The 17,207-nt window shown below is 40.3% G+C and overlaps 1 long non-coding RNA gene across 2 annotated transcripts in view; it reads right to left on the reverse strand.

Annotated features, from left to right (window-relative positions):
* The window catches only part of LOC122884150, a 121,662-nt gene that overhangs the window by 32,285 nt on the left and 72,170 nt on the right, over nt 1-17,207 (reverse strand). For both annotated transcript variants that reach the window (XR_006379821.1, XR_006379822.1), the window contains 2 exons: nt 14,725-14,830; nt 1,721-1,970 (listed from right to left, as the gene is read on the reverse strand). This is a non-coding gene — a long non-coding RNA (uncharacterized LOC122884150). The remainder of the gene's footprint in view (nt 1-1,720; nt 1,971-14,724; nt 14,831-17,207) is intronic.

Here is a 17,207-nt window from a genome sequence, read left to right on the forward strand (position 1 = left end):
CATTGGATGTAAAGCATTATCTTTAGGTTTACATCCAATCACAGTAAGGTTCTTTGTTCTGTAACCAGTATACTGTATACCATATGGTATCAGAAGTGTTCGGGGAGATACTTGGGTGGAATTGACAGGGTAAGACCTGGCAATCTGACAGAGACAGGGAGACACTATAGATAAGTATGGCCACACCCTAGGGTTAGTAGATGGGGATTAGTTAGTAGTTGTGCAACAAAAACATAATTTATAATGCTTTATCACAAAATAGCTCCTGCACTAAGAGGTGCATTTTCCTTTAAATCAGTCAATATTTATGCTTTAAAACCAATTGTGCATGCTTTTAAGGTATTTAATTTACCAGGCAAACCATGCTTAAATCAAAGACGACAGCAACTATAACTATAGACTGAATACATTTCAAAATTAGTAAAAGGTCAATGAAAAATCTAGTAAAAGTGAAACAGGCTGTTTAATGAGAAGAAAGAGGAAGCTGTTTTGAAAAAAGAAAACCTCACTTGAGATTCAACACGTTTCTTTGGTTTTGTTCTGCCTGAGTGGTCACAACAGAAGTTGGCTCAACACAGAGTCCTGAATGATCTGTCATTCTGAGTTAAATACAGGTATGCTTATGAGTTGACATGGCACTGTTGTGACAAACGCGTGAGCTCAGTGTCACATCTCATACTATAGAGTGACTGACATAACAAAGAACATACACTCACCACTTGACACAGCCTGTCTACACACTTTACATTTCAAATGCAGTGGACTTGACACATCTAATGTGTCCTGGGATGTGGAACAGTTTCTTCACTTGTAAGTCCTATTGATGTGAGAAAGGAATCTGCACTTTGCTAAAAATTAAAGAGAAACTTCACCGATTTTACACATCAAGATCAGTTCAATAATCATGAGTATTACTCAGCATGTGAAAACAGTTGTTAAATGTCTGGAGGAGCTTTCGCAAGTCTAAAAAACAACCCTGGTGATGTCATCAGGATTATCTTGGGCAAAGAGACTACAAAATCAATTATTAACAGAAAGCCTGCATTACAAACAGGGGGCGTGGAGTTGGAAAGACATGGACATTTGCAGAGCATGGAGGGACTAAGAAAAATATGCTAACAAGCTGCATTATGGGAAATGAAGGATCTAGTGTTTTTGGAGCTTGACCCATACTAGGGACTAAAATTAAGGATATCTGGGCCTCTGCCTCTATTTTGACCATTCTTTCTATCTGTTCCTTGTGAGTCCCCCAACTTTTTGGAAGTACAACACTAAATCGCCGGAGTCATTCTTTTAAGGATATGTTTTTCCTCAGCAGATCAAAGACAGCATGGGTCAGTTTGCGTGATTTTTTTGAGTTTCAAGAGAAATATAGATTGAGAAAAGCACAGAATGTCTTTGTGTCTGTGTGTTTAAGATGAGATGAAAACTCACTTAAGAGGGATACACTTATGACCCTCTTGTCAAAAAAATTTTACATGTCTCACTAATGTCAGGAAGATAACAGAAAAGTGTGAGCCTATTTGACCCTCTGTGTCACCAAAAATATCTGTGTCTTTCAAAATCAAAACTAATTTAGAAAAGACACACGGAAAAAAACAAAACATATTAACTATGTCACCTTGTCTGTCTTGTCCACGTTTTTCCAATTTATGTGTATGTGTGTGTGTGCCCATTCGACTCTGCCTGTGTGAAAGAGGGGCATGGGTGGCAGGGCTACCTTGAAAGGGAGATGAGAGGAACTTCCTCTTCTTGGAGCAGGCACAAAGCTGCAGGCAGCGGTGTGTGGGAGGGGCAGGATAGCGGGTAGACGGGGTGAGGGCCAGTGCCAGGGGCGAGGGTCTTTGTGTGTTTTGTTAGCGGTGGCGGCACCCCTCAGGTCCGGTGGACACACGCCTGGTTCATTCGGCAACAGCTTTGTCTGCGCTTGGAGGGCAGCCATGACCCAGGCGCGCAGGTTGTCGTGACAACTGTGCAATGAGACAAACAGACACAATGACACACACACACTCACAAAGATAAAGATGAAAATTGGTAATCACAGTTCATGTTGCATCTCAAAAAAGCACTAGCATGTCTTACAAAAATGCTAAATGTTTGAACCATTTGTGGTGGATCATGTGCTGCCATATTTCAGAGGAAAAAAGTGGTAATACAAGAGAAGTAAAAGATATAAAGATATTATGGAGGTTGTCGAACATGGCGTGTCTCCAGAAAAAAGCAGTCAGCACAATGTGTATTGATGTAGGTCTTTATGTGTGTTCACATAGATTTGTGTGCATTTGTCTACCTATGTCTGTCTAACCACTCGTCTCTGAACCCCATTCACCTGGAGCAGCCACACAAAGGAATGTGTTCAGCTGCGCTCCTCTCCAACCCTTGTGCATCTTTCAACCCTAAACTATGCCAGGATCTCGGAGAAACAGAGCATCCGTTGACAGCAGGCGCTCCTCCAAAGACATGCTTCTCATGCCTGTGGAGGCCCCCTGTACAGGAGACCCCCCCCCCCCCCCAACCCTTGCTCGCTCCTGCAATCAAAGACAGCTTCATTATCTGCTGACTAATTTTGTGCCTGCCCCCAAGACACCTCCCAGGTAATGGCAGTGCAGGTTCACCCTCCTCCCCTGCACCTCTCCAGAACAGCCGCTCTGAGACTTTGAGGCCACAAGGCTGTGCCCCCCCCCCCCAACAAAAGGCTCTCTCAGGGGCCTGGGCCTGTGTTGCGTGCATAGGGTTGGGGGGGACACAACCCCCAGAACTGGGGGGGGGGGTCTTGAATCTCTGCAGCAGGAGAGGAGCCAGCACTGGGACAGGCAGTGATACAACATTTGAATGCCCCGACCGGGGACACACCGTCGTGCCTCTCCAATTAAATTATCCAGTCCACAATGGCGAGGCCTCGAGAATTGACACCTCCATTGAGAGTGTGTCAGCAGCTTTGTGGGGACCGACAATTTCCATCTCTGCAGAAATAGATTTGCTCCCAAGGGGAGCAACAATAGCAGGGCAATCCTTCTAATGCTCGTTTTTGGGAGGAAAATAGGGATGAGAGCTGGGGATTTGGAAGGTTTACTTACAGGGACCGAGGGAATTCTCGTTTGGAAGTAATAATATATCTGAAGTGTCTTTGACAAAATGCAATGAGGGATGAACATGTTGTTTCTCAGGAGTAAGCCACAATCACCCTCAACAGTGTAACATTTTCAGTAAGTCTAATCAAATGCACTTTTTTGCACGTGCAAAGGCTGAGTGATTTGAGCAATTTAGCAAGTTTTCCAAGCTACAGCTATGACTTTAACCAGTACAAGTGTCAAACTGTACCTCACCAATTGTCAGTTTAATGTTTCTATCCCCAAAAACGAACACACAAATGTGATAGACCATAATTCTTTTCCAGAAGTTCCAGATGTTCACTCATTAATTTACAACACATAAACACATAACAGCTCAGTGGGCACGCCACACATATCTCCAGCTGAAGATGGAGGAATCCAACAGTGCAAACGCACTGACTGCCAATTCCCTCACAAAGAGTTTTGACAACACACAACCTAACACTTCTAAAGTGTGTGTAACCTTTCTGACTACTCAAAACGCATCTGCAGACTGTAGTTATCATCTTTTCGGCATGGAGCAGATGTTTCTGTAATCCTATCCAAGAGTTTTAGATGCTTAAACATAACCAAACATTAACCACAGAGGTGAAAGATAGGACTCATATGAATCTTTTTAAACGATTTTGGAAGACAGACACAAAGTCACCCAACAAAAATTGCATTGCGACTGCGTTAGCGTTACCGCCAGCTTGGTACAAAAACAGAGGGCTAAATACACCGTCAGTGTATCAAAGTAGTGTTCACACATCAAAGTGTAGTGAAACAAAAATTATCACAAACATTACCATAGCAATAGAGCCTGACCGATACATCAGCTGATTTTAGTTTATGACAAATAAATCAGTATCAGATTACATGTCGGTCGATAAGTAAGTTACTGTTACTAGTACTACTAATACTAATACTAGTAACTTGTAGGATTTGTTTTTGTAAAAAATATATTGTTAGTTTATTTTTTAAACTCTATCAGTATCAGCATAATCGGCCCAGTATCAGTCAAGCTATGATATAAACTAAACTCTGGAAAGTCAGAATAATTGAACTACATCTTTGACCAATCATATTCCATGGCTGAAACATCTTTTATCAATCTTCAGAGAAACCTCAGTGAGTCTTTCACCTCCGCCCACATAAAGACGCAGTTGTTCTGTTTGACTCAGTCAATACAAAGTGAATATGATGGGCAAAGGTACATGGATAATACGTCTGTCTTCCTTCTCTGCACTAAGTGGATGCTGCTGAAAAGGCGAGCCTTTATGTCTGACCCCAAGAGGTCAGACTGATATGAGATTCTGTGTGTGTGTGTGTGTGTGTGTGTGTGTGTGTGTGTGTGTGTGTGTAGGGGTGTCTCCATCACTGCACCCCACCCAGCTGTTTTTCCACAGCCTGAGGTACCTAGCAACCTGGAGACATGGCTGTTTATCTTGTTGTCTACCCCACCAGATAACGCAGGAAAATCCTATAATATAGGTATTAACTGCCTGCTGACTAATTAAAATTATCAGGAATAATTTGATGCATTCAATGTGACATTTGCAGGAGTTAATCATAGAAGAACAGAGAAGAACAAGGAAGGTCTCGGGTCCCAAGATAATATCTTATAAAACTTAGATTTCTTTTCCTCCATTATTGCATGAATAGCAATTTGTTAACTACCTGCAGAGTGGAAACTATTTGCTGAATCAAAGAAAAATATCAGTTATGTTAGATATATGGTAATCAAATGGCAATCTGAATGGGCAAACTCATCTATCAGAATTATATTTGATCATATTATTCTTGCTACAGGTCACATTTGATAAATAGATCAATTTATAGTTATAAAACCATTATAGTTATAAAAAAAACAAGATGTACTCTTCTTGTATTGTTAAGAGAAACCTCTGAAAGCCCAGAGGATTTTCCTTGTCCAATCAGAGACACCAGAGGGTCCAAGTCAAGAGATGAAAGAGCCAGAGGAAAGAAATGAAGAAAATAATTCTCCCCTTTTGTCTCAGTTTCTGGGTCAAGGCCTAATTGATTTTCTGATTAGTCGTCCGTCAACCTAAATCACAACCTGCTTTCACACCTGTGATGGGAGTGTGATTTCATAGTTGAGGAATTCATTAAAGTTGAGTGGCTTATTTATCTGTTTAACAAGTCTATTCCAGTAATTCTTAGGTCTAAAATTTAATGAAACATGCAGCACAATGAAGAGAAAAATTGAAAATTGAAAAGTGAAAATTATGGAAATTACATTTTCTCTCAAAGTTAATTCTGACTGTTGTTTTCCCGTGAGGAATTTGACATGCATGATTATTCATCTCTTGACAACAGCTCAATTAACACAATAATTCTGTTTTTCGTTTGTTATCATCAGGGGAAATATGCCATAACACAGAAACTTACACAGTGTAATACAAGCAGTACCGAAAATATACATAGGCTGTTAGTGACATTCATGCATTTAATTTGTGGAATGAGGCTCGATCCTCATGTGATACATAGGCCTCAGCACTGCAATTATCTCCTCAAGAGCACAATGTAGGCATAATTTCCCCAGACTGCATAATTATCTTTGAGTAGGATGACAAACTCATCACAGAAGTTTGAGAAACAAGTGGTTTCACTTCAACCAAGTAGGCTCCATTTCTGAATCAAGGAGAATCTATTTTTAAACCTTTTGTAACCAGGTAGGTCAGTTTCTTATTTACAAATGCAGCCTGGGGGAGAGCAGTTGCTGCAGGGGGGAGGAAAGAGCTGCATCCATCCACACAGTCACACTTCAAAGTTTGCCCAGAGTACAGTTGTCTATACAGCACTTAAGGCCAGCAGGCGTTTAAAGCCTTGCTCGAGGATCCCTGATCCACTTTCACCGACTAAAGGAGCTGGAGGAGGAACTGGTAACCTTCGAAGCACAAACTTGCATGTTTTCCCTACAGCTGCCATTTCAATTTTTGTCTCCAGGGGAACAAAAACACATTCACCTCTACATGTCTCTAATGAACTTTGCCTGGTTGAAAAAATAATTTGTTCTCATCAGGCCAGAAAAGGGGGGACTTCTGCAGAGTCAACATGGTGGTTTCAGCCTCGGTTTCAACAATACTCTGAATGTTTTTGTCTCGATTCACAGCCAGGTTTGGTTAATCGAGTTGGGATTGCAGTGCCATGCAAGATTTTTTTTGCATTACAAAAAAAAAAATGTGAGGGTATTCACATGTAGCAGCAAGAGCCAGGAATGGCCCAGCTGCTCTTTATTGCACCTGATGACAAAATAATCTCTTGTCAAGATTGTCCCTGTCGGAAACATAAAGCACCAGGTTGTCATACTCTGACACTTTGCTGGACCCGCATCAGATGTGAAAATAACACTACCGTCTCTTTCACAACTTTCAATGAAAGCATCCATCTCTCCTTTTAACACACCAAAGTCAAAGTACACAGACATACAGAATCACTTAGTTCACTTTTCAACCTTAAGAATTCTGATTATTATATATTCTTAAAGAGTAACAGTAAATATGACACAGATTAATGTCACGTCTCTTAAAATAAAGATTACTTGATTCCTTGTGCAAAACAAAATTATAAAACAAAACAAATTATATTTGAATATTTATATGTGAAGTTACTCGTGAGTAAACACGTGGTTAGGAAGAAAACTGAATGCTATTATGTCAGTGACAAAGGTGTCTGGCTTTGTGTTTTTCTATGTCTGCAGCTTACAAGGCCATGTGAGGGCCATCTAAGCAGCCCACACCATGTAAAGAAATATTGTCTTATGTTTGGTCTCAGCTCCAGTCAATGCTTTTCCTTCAATTTGGCCATCATTAAGGGAGTATTTTGGTGTGCTCATGGTAACCTGATACCATTGACTGATGCTGATCGCTCCCCACAGGGCCCCACTCTCTCTCCTTCAGCAGGCCAAGGCGAACCCAACTGCAATTATAATACTTAAAATAATTCCACAAAAGTGGAGCCATCATTGAATAATTCAGCCTTCTAGTCTTGTCAGGACTTTGTTAGACTTATGACATCATTCAAGCTGAATATCCTTTAGCAGATGTGTGAGCCAAAAACTACTCAAACTGGAATCACATTCCCAGAACATTTGAATGTTTTTAAATGGAGTTTCAAACGGCTGTTTCCTAAAACCGTGTGTGAGCTCCAGAAAGTGTCTCACAGCTAACTGAAATCGGTGCTTGCAGCCCTGATCAGGATTTGCAACAAAGCCCCAGAGTGGTCTGATTTGCCCGGCTATGTAAACAAATCGCGTTTAATTTTACATGAGTATTTGCTTGGCGCCCGACACCCTAAGAGCACGGCCATATCATTAATAAGCCAGACTTGCTCATCAGACTGTAAATGGCTCACTTCATGTATAAAATATCAGAGGAATAGAGTGGCCCTGCATTTCTAAAGAGGTTTGAATGGACCGCTACATTCTTAGCTGGAATTTATGGAGCACGTCAACACCTGGACTTGGCGATGTTTACAGCGCCACTCCCACAGGGCCTAATGGATGATGAAGGGCCAGTATGGACCAGTTCTTTTGTTGATCCCTGGACAGTTCTGACTTTAAAACTGTCTTTTGGGAGTCTTTCTGCTTCTCTGTATACAAGGCTGTTCACAGAGTATTTTAACCAGATCCTCTAGCAGACACAATTAGGTTGCAAATAGTTGTTATGTGCAGGAGCCAGTGCTATGCTTACTTTATAGGTAATAAAGTTCTAAATTAGGGTACACAGGATGCTGGATACAAGTCTCCAATATTTCTGTCATCAATATCTCAGTACTGACAATTTGCCAAACAGAATGTGAAGTTTTTTGCATAGATGCTACTGAACACTGTTACTGATTAATGAAGTTTGAAAAGCTGCTGGCAATGTAGTACAACTCTGTCTCCTGGAAGTACTAATTTGCAACAGCAAATACATTTTGGGAGAAACGTAATGCCATCCGGATTACTTTTCTTATCAACATAATTAGGAAATGTTCACCGACAACGTATTTCGTTTGTTTTCCGACAATATCCACTCTTAGAATACACTACCTGCTTGTAGCAACTACAGCATTATTATTCTTTCTTTATGGTTACTGTATGTTTAGGCACTGAAAGCATTTGGTTATGGTTAGGGAAAGACCGTGGTTTTGATTTAGTGTTTTTTTCAAGGGCTTTTGTTGCCTAAATCTAACCACATTTAAGACTCACAATGCAAACCCCAGTCTCCAGTGTCATTGTCCTGCGCTTCATAAACCCACATAAGCCCATTCCCTTACATATTCTGTGTGGTTAACTAAGGTAAGGTAGCACTTCTCTCAGTTGAAAAAAACATTGCCACAGAACTTGATCAGCACTTGCCTTTTCCCTCAAGATGTATTTGGCAATACAAATCAATGGTATTTAAGCACAATTTCTATTAAAAAAGTCAAGGTCTAAACTTTGAAATGTGTCATTCCAGAACTGTTTTTTGTAAACTTCTCAAAGTTCGACAGCCAAGAATCTTGGTGTTACTTTTGATCCTACTCTCTCTTTTGATCAGCACATTAAAGAAATCACCAAGGCTGCCTTTTTTCACCAGCTAAAATTAGATCTTTTCTGTCCATGGCTGATGCAGAGATAATTCACACTTTTGTTTCATCCAGACTTGATTATTGTAACATCTTGTTGTCAGGTCTACTGCGTGCTAGTACTAAAAGGTTTCAAATGCTTCAGAATGCTGTAGCTATAATCTTAACTAAAACTATAACTTTTATCATGTCACATTAATTTTAGCTTCCCTTCATTGGCTGTCTATCCATGTCAGATCGGACTTTAAGGTGCTTCTAATGACTTCTAATGACAAAACTGTAAATGGGCTCGCCCCTTCATACTTGTCTGACCTCCTTAAAAACCTCTCATCCTGTGCTCTTCACTCTCAGGATACAGGCCTCCTTTCTGTCCCAAGAGTTAAAAAGATTGGCTGCAGGGCCTTTTCCTATCGTGCCCCCTTCCTTTGGAATAACCTCCCTGTTGGTATTAGACAGTCTGACTCAGTTGAGGCCTTAAAATCCAAACTTAAAACTCATCTTTTCGCCTTAACCTTCAGTTAGCTTACCTTACCCTACCTTACCATACCCTTCTGGCAAGTCAGTCTCAGTCTCAATTAATCTATAAAGTCTAGTAGTTATAGTCCATGTTTGTCCTGCTGACAAGAATACTGTAAACTTTCTGAAAACCACTGCATCCACGTAACCCTGTCTGTTTTGTGTCCCACAAGCACAGCTGTGTGTCTATCTCTATACTAACTATAGCATACTAACTATGTGGACGATAAAAAGGAACACCGAGTTCCCAGAACATTATTCTTTTTAAGAATTACTTATTGAGACTTAAGTGTCCTTACATTGAAAAGTATTGAAGATTGCCAGTTAAACTATGGACAGGGACCCAAAATGGAAAACTAGTGTTCAGTAAGGCATGAGTCCTATAGTGATGCTGCATCAACTCAGTTGAGCTGAAAAAGTTTCAGAGGGTCTGTCTTTGTAAGGGATTTGTTCAGTATATACAGCATGTCCAGACTTCTTGGCAGTTGACATTAACTATTAAGCATGACAAGTACCAAGCCCACAAATTGCAGAGGATATTGCAGCAAGTTATACAGTATATGTCTGTTTTTCTATTCCCTGGATCTTTTGCAGAGTGGATCCCACAAGATTTCCCCCCTCAGCACCCCATTTGTCTGCACTGCGGTGTGTAATTGTAAATAAAGAAGAAGCCACTCATGAATGCTCCCTCTGCATAGATGATGTCCTAATTGAGAGATGCAGTGAAATGGTTATAGGGTGTTTTCATTTCATGGTTCACTCCACACTCACCATGCGCTTGCGCACACACACACAAACACACACACACACACACACACACACATCAACCCTGTGGTTTGCATCATGAATAAATTGAATATCCTCTTACTAAGCTACTAAGTACATCTGCAGTGTCACGCTACAGTGGGTTGGGTGATGCCTGTTCTATACAGATCGTTGCTTCCCACCAACACATACAGTAAGAATATAAACATTTGGGTCATGTGATGTTACCAAGATGCACAGGCTTTATGGATTGGAAGGCCCATGTGTTTTTAAGTAAATTCAGTGCATGTACAGCGAGGAGAGACGCAGTCGGAGTTCAATGTAATAAAATCAAAAAGTTACTATATATGGTGTAAACATTTTTTTTTTATCTCTGGTGGTTTGGTATCTCTGGTACTGCATTCAAATGGTTCTCCTCATACTTGTCTGACAGACACTTCAGTGTTCACATTAACAATTATATACCTTATGTAGGATCCTACAAGGGTTGATCCATGGATCTATTCTGTTTTCATTGTATAAGCTACCTCTGGGCCATCTGCTTAACTCCTCCAGTGACATCTCTTACCAATGCTATGCCGATGACATGCAGCTTTACTTCTCAGTTAAACCTAATAACCGCAATAACCTTACTACCTTTCATGACTGCCTAGCTTCTGTTACACAATGGATGTCTCAAAATTTCCATCATCTGACAAAACTGAGGTTCTTGTGATCGGCCCTGATTGTTTTACTAAGGAGGTCAGTCACTATATTGGCTCCCTCGCTAGCAACATCAGGACTGCCTCCAAGAATCTTGGTATTCTTTTTGACCAACATTTGAACTTTGAACCCCATATCACTAAGCTCATTCAGTCTCCTCCTTTCACTTGAGAAATATTGCAAAAATCAAACCTATATTATCAGCCAAAATCATGGAACTTCTAGTGCATACCTTTAGACTACTGTAACTCCCTCTTTACTTGCATTACTCAGTCCTCTCTAGCCTGTCTTCAATTAGTGCAAAATGCAGCAGCGAGGTTGTTAAAGGTGGGGCATGCGATTCTAATTCAATACATGTCTTTGTCAAATTCAGCGAATTGCATTAGTCTCTAAACACACATTTCTAAACTTCAGTCCATATGAGAGGGATCTGAAAGTCAGTTTAGCACACTATTTTGTTACTGACAACACAGTTAACCACCTGTATCAAGCTCTCAAAGTAAATGACATTCTGAGCAGGTTAAAACAAAGCCCAATATTATTTATCAAACACAATATAACCCAGACAATGAATCCGAGCCACTGAAGCAGGGTTTTGACACTAAACAAGGTACATAAAATATTTCTCCTGTACCGCAGCAACAAATGAAGCCTTGCGCTAAAATATTCAGCCTTCAATATACACTACAGTAGAGAATTTGCCTATTTTAGAATGTCAAAGTCCTTCATACATAAAGTCAAGCACAGGAAGTGTGTTCATCTCCAGGTCAGCAAACTAGATGCCGATCAGCCGAGCGAAAAAGACACAAACACACCATTTTAAAGTGTCTGAATTTCCATGTAGGCCACCCTAAATCTGGGGGTTAATCGCATGAATATTTTAACAGACATCCATTAATTTGGTTGTTATAATGCCTTATGTATAACTTGCCTCACATAACCTCTTCTCCTGTTTCTACCATACTTTACTGCATTTCCTTGAGTATTCTGACACCAGTGGAGGAGAAATGCACTTAAACAGGAAGAATGGGAGGAGGAGTTCATTGGCTATGCAGCTTGGTCTGTACATCATTGGTCAGGATACAAAAGAGAGTGCTCATTGTTCTCTGTATTAGTGCAATGTTCCTTTTTGAGTTCTCCAAGGACAACATTCTTTATGCATCATGGCCAAAACCTACTAAAACAGCAAATGAACTGCATGGGGCAAGAAACTTCCCTAACCGAGTTTTATGAGAACTTAGTACTGTGTGTTTGCAAGGTTGATTGTGTGTGTGTGTGTGTGTGTGTGTGTGTGTGTGTGTGTGTGTGTGTGTGTGTGTATTACAGTAGTCAGTGCAGCACACAGCCAGAGGGCTCAGTGTTTGATCCCTGGTTGTAAAATGGATTATCTTGTGGCAGGAGGGTGAAAGGATAGCAGTGTGTTAGCTCTGAAAAAAGAGACACAAGTGAGTGCGTATGTGTGAGTGCATGTGTGTGCATGTGTGTGTACGTGCATGTGATCTCAGCAGTGGACAGCCCAGGGGACTGGGCAGCCCCTGAGGAAACGTGTCTTAAAAAGCTCTATGGCTCCAGCTAATGCTCACTTTGTCACCCAAACAGGGCGGGAAAGATAATCAATATCCTTTGATAGCTACTATTAGGGTTTTAACAAGCTTTTCCTCACGCTGGGCTGCTCTACTGAGCAGAAACAAGGAGAACCAAACAAGCCTTCATCATTCTGTCCCTTGCAACCTTCCTTTCACTGCACACCACATGCTCTATTTCATCTTCTGTTAGCACAAGGTTTCCCACACCTTTCATATCAGGCAACCCCAAATAGATCAACACTGAGCAATGGATGCACATTTGATTTTAGTTTGCCTCAGGTTTGGTATAGAAAGTCTGCATTACTGTCTCTATGTTATACTACAAGTTGGGAGAAAACGGGAAGAACAAAGCTTGTGATCAAAACTGCCATAATTTTCTACTCATTCAAACTTATAGTTATGTGTCTTACTCTTTAAACGTCCTGATTTTGTTAAAAAATATCTTGGGCAGCCTTTTCAGCGCAGGTGCACTGAATTTTCTGTCTTAAAGAACAAGATTTACTCTTATACACACACAGACATGCACACACCACACCACCACCAATTTCCGCCTCCCAATAGTAACCGGTAGGGGAGCACCTATGCTAAACTAAATCTAATTTGCAGCATCTGCGTTTGTCACACCATTAGAATAATTGTTCCCTCCTCAGCTGTTTCCCTGCTGTTTTCTATCAATTTCCGCCCCTCAAAACCAAATGATCTGTTCATTTCAGAGCCTCGTGTGGGTTTTTAGTCTTTTTTTTCCGTTAAATCTCAAGCCACTTCTCTCAAAATTAGCCCCTCACTTAGAACACATAATGCTAATGACCATAATTAACCCAAAATGGAACTTAAATAATTACGGACCGCGAGGATTGCTCATTCAAGAGAACAGTAAATTAATCTTCCATTTGAGAGCCTGATCAAGGTGTATTGTGTTTGTTATCAAGTGCAGCTGAGCATCACTGTAGCCGCAGTCACCTTGACACAACGCAGACAGGTCGTAACCAAACCCATTAGGTGCTGTGGGGAGACTGAATGAATAATGCTTTCTTCTATTTTAACAAATACCATCAAGAGCCCCTTGAGTAAGGCCAAATATAAAACACTAAGGTTTTAACAGCCAGAGTGTGTGTGTGTGTGTGTGTGTGTGTGATCATTGTGTTGCTAATAAAGGAAATGCATAGTTCATGGTTCAATTATGGTTTCTAGACTCCTTAAAGAGTAACTAAACACTAGGCTGAAAAGCAGTTTTTCCCTGCCCTTACTGGTTGAAAGTTTAAAGCCTGTTTCAACCTGTGACTATATCTAAAAGTGATGTCCTAGACTCCTGGAGTAAACCTGTACTTCACTGAAGCAAGGTGAGAAGTTAAACCACTGGATGTCATCAAAAATAAGATTTTCAGAGGGTGTTAAGTTTTGATACATTGCTGTTGTGTTGACCTATAGGAGTCTCACACAGACAGACTACATCTGAGCCAAATCTGATATGTACCAACTCATCAGTAAAAGCATTTAGATTACGTGACCCATATCTCATGGTTACATATCCTCAATAACCAGATTTTTAAACTTGGCATTGTAGGTACAGTACAAAATGAAGCATTCGACACCTGGCCAACTGCTCATCTGCTCAATATTCTGAAACAAATTATATTGGTAGATAATTTAGGACTGCTGTGACACTGTTTCCTTAACAGCTGCCATGTTTAACTTTACTAAAATCATACTTAAAGATCAAAGACAGTCCAGCAAGTAATTTTATCATCTATTCAGGTGTAGGAAGGGTTATCATTGATGTCTGACAGACGGAGATACAATCTACTTTAAATTACATCTATTTCAAGCTAATTTATCCATGGCACTGCCACAAGTGAAGCAAAAACTGTAGGGTGGCTTTGCCAGGCTTCACCTGTTTATTATTTTAAAACAACTTTCATCATTGAGAACAATAAACGTCTTTTGTGAATTTTAAGGCGTATGCAATTTCTATTTAATAGGCTACAACAACATACAAAGCCACTGATATAATCTTTCTACAATGAATTTATATTGTTGCCAGAACTTTTTCTTTTCAGTTACAAATAGGCAGTTATTTCTCTATGCAACCATTTTTGTTTATTGATGACCTTGGTGAAGGCATGAAGATGGTTTTGTGTCATTGATGCCGCCCTCCTGATATTATCCAGGGAGGAAGGCATGATGGGTAAGGGATGCGGTGGTGGTAACCCAGGTGGGGCCAATCTTCCCTCCCAGCGAGATCCAATAAGAGCCATTAGAGAGGTCTGGTTTGGTTCATTTGAGCGTCACAGTTAACAACCTTACACAGGGTGGGACAGTATACAAGGAGCGACAAATTTAGCAGCACAGAGCAACAGGCTTATTCATTCATTACACAGAGACACAGCTTCTCCATTAGATTTCTGTGTCCTCTGGCAGATAAAAGAATTACTAAATTTATAGACTTGCTTCACTAATGTTTAAGTGTATTCAGTGTGTGTTAGTGTTACCTCAAACTGCACCTCTTGCTGCCGAAACTCACAGCAGTTTTGGACATCATGCTGGATGATGGTGATGCTGTAGTGGGAGACTGGGCGGGAGGAACCTGCTGAAAGGCTGGAAGGAAAACAGAGGCTGAGTAAATGAAATCTCATCCGTCTATCTACTGGTTTCCTCTTTATCTCATCCTGCAAAGAAGGGAGGAGAGGGTGGATTTGTTTTTTATGGGGTTTACAGTAATGCTCAGAGGGTGAAATTATTCCTGGAGCCCCGAGTTTAATTATTTCCTCTCGTATCAATACAGTCCACCGACGTAATTTCCGTGTTGATCTGATTAAAGAAATATTACATTCTGCCAGGGCATGGGCAAATTGACTTTGGTGGCAAGGTCTTGACAAGAACCAGACACGCAGCTTTATGCATCAGTAACAGCGTAACCATATTATCCATGGACTGCTTCCTTCAGTGAAAAGGAAGATGCAGGCTGTTTCCAATGAAGACAAAAGAGGACCGGAAGGAAATTCAGGATGGAAGAGACTGTGTAGATGTGCAAATATACGCCTTCTCTGAGAATACTATTGTCATCAGGACCCTGAAAACATCAGTACCATTACTACTTACATTACTTACTCATTTCAAATACTTTTTCAAGAAAAACAGTATTATACAAGTTGTATGTAAGTTATAAACTCAACATTACCACATTCTAAAATGCAATATACCTTGCTGGTACAAGGCTTAAGTTTAAATGATGAACAAAAACGTCTCTCTCTTTCTTTTTATCATTTTGATCATTACAGCGAGACCAACACATCAATTTGCTGATATACTGGATCAATATTGGCCATTAATCTTGTCAACAAACAGTTTGATGGAGTATTGTCCCTGACCACAGGCACATAAAAAGTCAGATTTGTTGTGGTCCCTATTTAACCCATTTTCTCTATATTTTAATTCCTGCTTTTATCTCCCTTTAATGTATTTTGCTAATCTTGTTTTATGCCTTCACAAAAGCGCTATACAAATAAAAGTGTTTATTATCCTAAGGTTATTGCTAGACATGAATTTTACCATTTCACCTGCTCTGGATAAGAGCATAATACAATTACTTAATGCAGTGGTTCTTAACCTGGGAGTCAGGCCCCCGAGGGGTCCCAAGTTAAATATGAGGAGTCACAATATAATAATAATTAATTATATTAATCGTAGCATAGACATTTCTTTATAAAGATCCCTTAAATTAGTTTTTCTTTCTTTTTTTTTAAGAATTATGACTGCTATACCAAGGGGGACATTTTACAGTTGAAAAATAAATTTGCCGGTGCTCTTTGGCGAACAAACTATTTTATAGTGACACTGTTTCTAAATGACCATAAACATATTTTGGCATTTCTGTACTGCAACTTCTTGTTACTTATTGGCTAACACATACACAGACACCAATATATCTGCAAAAAAATCACTTTAGCTGAACTGCTCACAACTCATGTCCACATTAAGGATAAGGGGCCATAAATAGACCTTGGTCCATTTTAAGTGGTCACAAGCCAAAAATGTTGGGAACCACTGCCTTAATGTGAATGTTACAATTGTATGATGAAAAGGTTAGAAATACTACAACAGGTTGAAATTGCAATGTTAAGAATGCTTAGGACGACTGTCTTACTTTCATATTACACCCATCTTACAGCTTTCAAGGTTTTTGGATTGGCAGAAATGTAACTAGCACACCTGCTCGTTTGTGAATATTTGAGGAAATCAGTGTGACTACAGCCGTGACCTTTTTGACTGCATTATGTTATGGTTTAATGAGATTACACTGGGTGCAGAAATTGGTATCTCTTATTGTGTGACTTCCAAAACATAATGACTACAGTTGATTTTTCACATTGCTTCAGATTTTTCTGCTTTTCAACCTACTGTAAATATCGCAACATGAGGTCACTTTGTGTAAGTTTAGCCTGTTCTCAACGAAAATAAGAAAAACACTACAAAATGGTTACAAAAATCCAGACGCTTTTCATCAGTAGCCATTTTATAACAGTGTTACACTATTTTAGGGAGGGGTTATTCGGTGCATATACCAGAAACTATGTTGAAAAATGAACACAAAGGAAAAACGAGCCAAACACAGTGCAGGAATGTGAGTCAGCAATCGTGTAAAAGGAGAAGGAGAGTGAGAGAAAGAGCTGGGGGGAGGGAGGGGGAGACAGGGCAAGAGTGCAGCCATGTGCTGGGGTGTACACCTGTACCCAGAACAGGTGTTTTCCGCCCCACTTGCAGGCCCCCTGATTAGGAACCGCCACGCTTCCCTTACCCCGTCAAAGGCTAGCTTATCCCCCATCAGTGCAGCTCAGGCTCTGGGTAAAATGATGGTTAATTAGCCAGTAGAAAGCCACAGGCTGGAGGTTGATAGAACCACCCCCTTCCCAACCTTCCACCCTCTGTTATACACACAGATCTGTGTATTCTGCATACACAGAGACCAGTTAGG

Source organism: Siniperca chuatsi, linkage group LG11 (genome assembly GCF_020085105.1).
Source record: "Siniperca chuatsi isolate FFG_IHB_CAS linkage group LG11, ASM2008510v1, whole genome shotgun sequence".
NCBI classification, from domain to species: domain Eukaryota; kingdom Metazoa; phylum Chordata; class Actinopteri; order Centrarchiformes; family Sinipercidae; genus Siniperca; species Siniperca chuatsi.